This window comes from Tenrec ecaudatus, chromosome 6, assembly GCF_050624435.1.
Source record: "Tenrec ecaudatus isolate mTenEca1 chromosome 6, mTenEca1.hap1, whole genome shotgun sequence".
NCBI classification, from domain to species: Eukaryota; Metazoa; Chordata; class Mammalia; order Afrosoricida; family Tenrecidae; genus Tenrec; species Tenrec ecaudatus.
In genome coordinates this window covers 24,397,962-24,404,443 of record NC_134535.1, presented here as the reverse complement: position 1 = coordinate 24,404,443, position 6,482 = coordinate 24,397,962, and the positions used below count along the sequence as shown (strand labels likewise).

General features: G+C 46.8%; 1 non-coding gene across 1 annotated transcript; it reads left to right on the top strand.

Moving 5' to 3' along the window:
* Positions 1–320: 320 nt before the first annotated feature.
* On the top strand, positions 321–462 carry LOC142452163 (small nucleolar RNA SNORA4). Its single transcript, XR_012785199.1, has one exon. It is a non-coding gene; the product is annotated as a small nucleolar RNA SNORA4 (small nucleolar RNA).
* The last annotated feature ends 6,020 nt before the right edge of the window (positions 463–6,482 follow it).

Genomic DNA, 6,482 nt, shown 5'->3' with positions numbered 1-6,482 from the left:
CAGAAGCAACAAAGCCCACACAGAAGAAGCACACCAGCCTGTGTAACCACGAGGTGTTGAAAGGATGAGGTATCAGGCATCAAAGAACAAAAAATCATATCATTGTGAATGAGGGGAAATGCAGAGTAGGGACCCAAAGCCCATCTGTAGGCAACCGGACATCCCCTTAAGGAAGGGTCATGGGGAGGAGACGAGCCAGTCAGGGTGCAGTGTAGCAAAGATGAAACATCCAACTTTCCTCTAGTTCCTAAATGATTCCCCCTCGCACTCCCCCCCCACACTATCATGATCCCAATTCTACCTTATAAATCTGGCTAGACCTACCAAAAGTTGATTTTTGGAGGCAAGGGTTTTTTAGTAACCTTTACCAGTTTGGACTGTTTGGGAGAATAAAGAGAAGACCCCACTCCACAGTGGGCTCTACCACTTAGTATAGTTCGCTACTATGTTGTGGCCCACATTAAAAAAAAATCTGCCTAGACCAGAGGATGTACACTGGCACAGATAGGAACTGGAAACATAGGGAATCCAGGATGGATGATCCCTTCAGGACCAGTGGTGAGGGTGGTGATACCGGGAGGGTGGTGGGAGATTGGGGTAGAGAGGGGGAACCAATTATAAAGATCTACATATAACCTCCTCCCTGGGGGATGGGCAACAGAAAATTGGGTGAAGGGAGATGTTGGACAATGTAAGATATGACAAGATAATCATTTATAAATTATCAAGGGTTCATGAGGGAGTGGGGAGCGGAGAGGGCGGAGGAAAAAATGAGCTGATGCCAGGGGCTTACGTGGAGAGCAAATGTTTTGAGAATGATGAGGGTAACAAATTTACAAATGTGCTTGATACAATTGATGTATGTATGGATTGTGGTAAGAGTTGTATGAACCCCCAATAAAGTGATTTAAAAACATTTTTAATAAAAAAGAAAATGAGTATGAAATATGTAACAAAGATAGCATATGATAAAATATAATAAAGTATATGTTATATTAACTTAAAAAAACACAAACCCACTGCCATCAAGTGGATTCAAATCCATGGTAATGTTACATAGGGTTTCCAAGACTATAAATCTTTACTGGAGCACACAGCTTAATTTTTCTCCTATGGAACAGCTGTGGGTTTGAACCACTAACCTCATGGTGAAGTCAAGTGCTTATCCTATAAAGCCACCAGAGTATGAAAAGGAGTGAAGTTCAAAAAGGAGTAAGGTCCCTTGGTGGTGCAAACAATTTGTGCTCAACTGCTAAACTAAAGGGTGATAGTTTGAATCCACCCCAAACCATCTGCTTCTCTTCAGATACAGCCAAGAAAAAGCAGTCATATAACACTGGGTCAGAATCAGCTCAATAGCAACTAATAAGAGTTGGAATTGACTGAAGGTGATTGACAAAAGCAACAATGAAGGAAGGACATACAGAGGATCTTGGTAGTAAGTCAGGAGGAAGATGAGGCTTTCAACGCCCTTAACAAATTGCAGTTTGGGAAACCCCGAGGGGCAGTGCTAGTCTGTCACTAGGAGTGGGAATAGACTCAATAACAACGGCTGAGTACCTAGTAAGTCTATCAATGAATTGGTCTCCGAAGTCTGACTTTCATTTATTTTATTCCTCAATAATTATGTTTTTTCCTCAGCTATAGAAGAAGTAGGATGGATTATGGCTTATCACTTCCATATCTGATTTAGCAGATTTTTGACATTCACCTCACATTTATAAAAGTTAAAACATTCATCTTCTGAGATATCTGGACATTCCATTGGGAAATGCATTTTAGACTTCAGGGAAATATACATGACTTCACATCCTCCTCTACACCTTCCTTCACCACCCTGTCCTGAAGATACACTTACACTTTCCCAAACTAGAACACAAACAAGTGTGATGGGTTGGACTCTGTCCCTCATGCGATATGGTGAAGTCTCAATGTCCGGTAGATGTGAGGGTGGATTTACTTGGAAAGAGGATCTTTGCAGATGTAATCAAGGTAACATGAGGTCATACCAGAGGAGGCGATAACTAACTCCTATAAGGCTGGTGTTCTTATAGGAAAAAGACCCCTAGAGATGGGCACATGGGAAGAATGCCACATGACAATGGAAGTGGACACTGGAGTGCTCTGCTGTTAGCCAAGGAAGGCCAACAAGTGCCAGCAACACCCAAAGTTAAGAGAAAGGCAGGAGGCCATCAGATTCCTCCTGGGAGACTTCAGGGAGAGCATGGCACTTGATTGTAGACATCTTGATTTCGGACTTCTAGCCTCCATTCGTGCGAAAGAACACATGTTGTGTTACGCAAGCCAGTTTGTGAACTAGTCAACAGCCAGCCATTTCGAGAGCTAGCACATGATCAAAAACTGATGGCACGTAAGGAAGCAGCCCAGTTGTCCTGTGGACACTGGAAAAACCAAGGCTCCAGAATGAGACAACACCAATGGAAATGTGCCAGCTCGCTAATGGAACGCAGGAAGCACTCACGCGACTATCCAGAGAAATTTGGAAGACAGCTACCTAGCCAACTGACTGGAAGAGATCCATGTTCACACCCTTTCCAAAGCAAGAGGACCCACCAGAATGCTCACATTGCAGAGCAATAGCATTCATAGCACAGGAAAGTGAGGTTTTGCTGCTGGCCCTTCAGCAATGGTTGCAGCGCTCCATGGGCAGGGAGCTAGCTGACAGAGGTCAGCCCAGATTCAGAAGAGGATGTGGAATAAGGAATATCATTGGTGATGCCAGATACATCTTGGCTGAAAACAGACTGTTACTTGTGTTTTATTGGCTGTGCTAAGGTAGGTGACAGACTGTGTGCACCATCACAAACTGTGGGTAGCCTTGAGAGGAATGAGAATTCCAGAACACTTCATCGTGCTCATGGAGAACTTGTGCATGGATCAAGAGGCAGTTGTGGGAACAAAACAAGGGAAAACTGCATGGTTTAAAATCAGGAAAGCCATGCGACAGGGGTATAGCCTCTCACCATGCTGCTTCAATGTGTAAGCTGAGTAGATCATCAGAGAACCTGGATTATATGAGGAAGAACGTGTTATCAGGGTTGAAGGATGGCTTACTGACCGCCTGCGGTGTGAAGATAACACAACTTTGCTTGTTAAAAGTGAAGAGGGGAAACAGCAGTCACTGCAAGACATGAAAAACATAATTTATAAATTATCAAGGAGGCATGGAGTGGTGAGGGAGGGGGGGGGAAGGAGGGAAATGAGGAGCTCATGCCAGGGGCTCAAATAGAAAGAAAATGTTTTGAAAAAGATGATGGCAACAAATGTACCAATGTGCTTGATACAATGGATGGATGGATGGATTATGCTAAGAGTTGTACGGGCCCCCAATAAAATGATTTTAAAAAGCAAAAAAAGATAACATATGTAAAGAAGTGTTGACAAAATGGATATATGTATGGATTGTGATAAGAGTTGTAAGAGCCCCAATGAAATAAAATAATTTTTTAAAAAAGAAAATAACATCTGAAAAAAAATTTTAAATTAAAAGGACTTGAAGCACTTGTTGATGAAGACCAAGGATTTCAACCTTCAGTATGAATTACAGCTCAATGTAACAAAAAAAAATCAGATTGCTCACAATTGGGCCAATAGGTAGTAATGGTAAATGGAGAAAAGGTTGAAGTTCTCAAGGATTTTGTCTTGCTTAGATCCACAGTCAATTATCATGGAAGCAACAGTCAAGAAATCAAATTTCACATTGCACGAGGTAAATCTGCACAACTCCTCTTAAAAGTATTCAGGAGCAAGGACGTTGCTTTGAGGCCTAAGGCGCGCCTCGCTCAAAACATGGCTTCCCATGACCCGCGACGCATGAACGTTGGGCACTGCGGAAGGAAGCATGAAGGCTCATCCATGCATTTGAATGGCGGTGCTGGTGTCCAATGTCAACAGTACCACGGCCCGTCAAAAGAACGAACACATCTGTCTCAGAAAAGTAGCCAGTCGCTCCTGAGAAGCAAGGCCGGTGAGACGTCCGCCTCGGGTTCTTTGAACAATCGGGAGAGAACATGAGGCGTGGGAAAGCCGAAGGGCCAGGGACTGGATGGGTGGACACCGGCTGGCTGCGACAATGCGCTTCGACAGCACAGCGTTTGGAGGCCGGTGCAGGCCGGTGGGGCTTCGTTCTGCTTTCTGAAGGGTCGCTCTGCGTGAAACTGACTCCCCTGGCACCTAATACTAACAACAGGGAAGGGAACAGCGGAGCCGTATGTGGAAGGATGGCCAAAGAAAAGGCGAAGAAGAAAGAAGAGCAGTAGGAATAATAGCTCCTGGGGGCGGGGGGGGGGGGAGGGAGGGGAGAAAGGGGAGCTGATATCAAGGAGTTCAAGAAGAAGGAAAATGTTTTGCAATGGACGGTGGTAGCAATTGCACAATACTGCTTGACGCGATTGAACCATGGAACGTTGGATAACTGGAAGAGCTCCCAATAAAATGACGAAAGCAACCACAACACGTTTGTGGTGGTATGTCAGCGCAGCCCTGAGACAGAAACAAACTAGGGAAAGGCAGTGAAAGGTCCGAATTTTGTCCTCCCGTGAGGCTTACAGAGAGTGACTTGAGGCAAGGGACAGGTAGCTTCAGATTCGAGCTGGAGCTGGAGCGTGCCCGCTCAACGCCTCTGGCGTGAAGGGACCTCAGAAGCCATGTCTTCGTGTGAGAACTGGACACTGGTTCCCAGTCTGTGAGAACTCCTTGACCTTTCCCATGCCTAACGTGGCCCCTGGGCTCAGCCAGCACAGAGCCCCTTCCCTACCTTCACCCAGCGCACGGAGGGCTCCAGCCGCCAGAGGAGGGCACTGCCAGTTTTGTCCCGTAGGGCACTCAGGTTGGAGTTAGTTTAACACAGGAACACAAAGCAATGCTCCCCAGACACACACTGAGTGTTGTGTGAGAATATCTACTTGTTGCTGGTTGCCAGCTACGGGACTTCGACTCCTGGTGACTGTATTGAAAAGGGAATGAGGAAATGGCATTCAGGCAAGCACTGCAGCTGGCACCTGCGGGCTCTCCTGGGCCATGGCCGCAGGGAAGCCACAGGCGGGTGGAGACGTGGAGACACGGGCACCCAAGCCGCCTGGTGCCTGGGACCCCAATTGGGACAGGCCGTAAACAGGCTGAACTAACTGGTCTCTGACATGCATGTCTGGCGTTGAAGTTTGACAAAAGGGGAAATGGATGGCAAGGATCTACATATAACCTCCTCCCTGGGGGATGGAAAACAGAAACGTGGGTAAAGAGAGACAGTGTGAGATATGACATAATAATAATAATTTGTAAATTATCAAGGGCCATGAGGGAAGGGAAAGTGGGGAAGGAGTGGGGAAAATGAGGAGCTGATACCAAGGGCTCAAGTAGAAAGCAAATGTTCTGAGAATGATGATGGCAACACATGTACAAATGTGCTTGACACAATGGTTGTATGTATGGATTGTGACACGAGTTGTACGAGCCCCAATAAAATTAAATGAAAAAAAAAAGAAAATAAATAACCTGGGTCAAGCGCACCCCAGTTTTCAAAGTGAGATTCTTGGGTTCTTAACAATTTTAAGATGTCTTTTGTGCAGATTTAATTGATATAATACATCTTTTGATATATATTTTTGGACTGCTGCTTCCATGGGTATTGATTATAGATTCAAATCAAATGAAATCATTGGTAACTTCAAAAAAATTGTACACCCAACAGACATCATCAGCAAGCACCTGCCAGGGGTGTGCAGTCTGCACAGACCTGCTCAGGGAAGGCGCCCCGTGGAGCCCGGCCTGCCCGTGACCCTCTGGAGCCACAGCTGTGCAGTATTATGAGGACTGGGTCTGAATGGAGGCCGCATTCCGGAACTACATCCACCGGCGGATGTCAGGCAGCAAGAAGACAGTTGTGAGATCTTCAGGCCAACATCATCCGCTATATCCTGCCCAGAGCCTGCAGTGTCCACCCGAAGGCTGGCCTCTGACTCCCTCTCCACAATGGCAGCATCACCCACCTGGTTATCCAGCCCAAAGGCAGGGTTGAGCTAAGGACCCTTGGGGACACAGGGCTCATGCCTCGGACAAGATCACTCGGTCCTGAGGGCAAGGCCATGGGTACCCCAGGCAGCGACCAGCCACTCCTGTCCTCCTCCTCAGGATACCATGACCACATGCATCTCCTTACCCCGCAGGCTATGTGTCAGCCTCAATTCCCTGCAGAACAGGAGAACTGTCTGCAGAGATGTGCTCCAGTTCTTGCCTTTGACCTGGGATGAGCAAAGGACATTACCCCAGACAGGCTGCCCAGGGTGTCCCCTTTCCATGACCTGAGACACCCTCGACGTGAGGTGGGCTGGCTTCCCAGACAGCAGCTGGACTGCGTGGATTCACACAAGGACTGGCAGTTGTCCTCACTGCAGACAGGCATAACCCACACCAAAGGGTCTTCCATTTTGACATCAGCAGCCATGTCCCTGAGGCACGCTGGG